Source organism: Octopus bimaculoides, chromosome 21 (genome assembly GCF_001194135.2).
Source record: "Octopus bimaculoides isolate UCB-OBI-ISO-001 chromosome 21, ASM119413v2, whole genome shotgun sequence".
NCBI classification, from domain to species: domain Eukaryota; kingdom Metazoa; phylum Mollusca; class Cephalopoda; order Octopoda; family Octopodidae; genus Octopus; species Octopus bimaculoides.
The window spans coordinates 7201526-7203702 of NC_069001.1; positions in this window are offsets into that span (position 1 = coordinate 7201526).

The following is a 2177-nucleotide window of genomic DNA, read 5'->3' on the forward strand; positions in this document are numbered from 1 at the left end:
AAAAAAAAAAAAAAAAAAAAGACAAACATTTCCAGAAAGACAGACTCTCAGATTCTGATGTCTATATATTAGTTTTCTTCTCCTACCATTGCCCACTCTAATATTGTCGCATAAGTTAAGGGCAGGGAGCAGGCAGAATTGTTAACACGCTGAGCAAAATGTTTAGCAATATTAAACCTATTCATTCTTTTACTTGTTTCAGTCATTTGACTGCGGCCATGTGGAGCACATCAACCCCAGGACTTATTCTTTGTAAGCCTAGTACTTAGTCTATCGATCTCTCTTGGTGAACCGCTAAGTTACGGGGATGTAAACACACCAGGATTGGTTGTGCAAAAGCTGAATGCTCATACATCATCTTCGACAGAACAGAAGAGTCCATTATTACTATTATTGAGTGAGAGAGCAGTGCATGTTATCAAAGTGACACTCGGGTAAAATATATTATCATTATTATTATTATTATCATTATTATTATACGGGTAGTGGACTGGGAGAAAAAAAGGCCATATCTTGCCAAGTTGTTCATCTTTACCCATCATTCTTTCAGGCTTGATAAAATAATGTATCAAAAGTACCAGTCACATACTGGGCTCAATCTAACCAACTAATTCCCTTTCCCTCAAAATTGCTAGCCTTGTGCTTAAATTAAAAACCATTACTATTATTGTAGTAGTAGTAGTGGTGGTGGTGGTGGTGGCTGTCATCTCCCCTCCCTCCAATTCATAAAGCTCAACAGATTTTTTTTTTTTGCCTATTAAACAATATATTTTGGGCAGTGAAAACTGATTCCAAGAATTTCCTCTCCAGAATGAGATAATACTGCTACTGTATATGTATCACAAGACACAGTAAATCACTAAGAATTGGTTTAGTATATGGCAGCTGACTCTTTCTGCATATTTTATTCTTCATCATTTCAATACTGGACTAAGGAAATTTTTTTTTTTTTCCTTTTTCGTCTTTCTTTTATTTTTCTCCCTATTTCCATCAAACATTCCTCTACAGGAGAACTTCACAGCCATTTGTTTTTACCTGTGAATCCCTTTGGTTCTTAGCCATTTGATGCTTTAAAAGAATCATGCTTTATTTTCATAATATTACTAGGAATTGGATAAAAGAAAATTGCTAAAATATTTTGTGTATTGTAGAAATGTAACCAATTTATTGCAGAGAAATTTTAACCAAAAAATTTTATACGGACCCTCCAGTTCAGAAGCACTGATCTGCAGCAGTGATTCTAAACCACTTTTTCTTTTTTGCTTTACCTACGGACCCCCACTCCCTTTGGTTATTATTTTATTCTGGTGGACCCCCATAACTATTTGATGTTTTATAATCAAATCAACCAGGTCCAACCTCTCACACCTAGCCACCAATGTCATTCTAAAAATAATCACATCATCAAAATTTGAAGCTACATAATACTCTTTTTACGCTTTTACTTGTTTCAGTCATTTGACTGTAGCCATGCTGGAGCACTGCCTTTAGTCGAGCAAATCGACCCCAGGACTTATTCTTTGTAAGCCTAGTACTTATTCTATCGGTCTCTTTTGCCGAACTGCGAAGTTACGGGGACTTAAACACACCAGCATCAGTTGTCAAGCGATGTTGGGGGAACAAACACGCACACACAAACAGATACACACATACATATATACGACAGGCTTCTTTCAGTTTCTGTCTACCAAATCCACTCACAAGGCTTTCGTCGGCACGCGGCTACAGTAGAAGACACTTGCCCAAGGTGCCATGCAGTAGGACTGAACCTGGAACCATGTGGTTCGTAAGCAAGCTACTTACCACACAGCCACTCCTACACCTAATAATGCATAGTTAATTAAAAACAATGTGAATTAATAAGCATTACATTTGACAGAATAATGTGAATGATAAGGGGTTCAAGTGACACTAAAATAATTTCATTTACTTTTATGTTTTGCTGCCCCCTGTTTAGACATTTTGCTTTTTACCGTTCCATTCCTGGGGTTATATATCTGACTTGTTCCTTTTACTTCAGAATAAAAGACATACAGATAGAAGGATATCTTTTTTTTAAAAATGGTAATAACTAGTCTATGTTTATGCTGAGTGTAAAGTATCTTGAGAGAATTTTTACCGTTATTAAATATAATTCCAAATGTGAAAAAAAAAAAAGAAAAAAAAAAAAAAAAAAA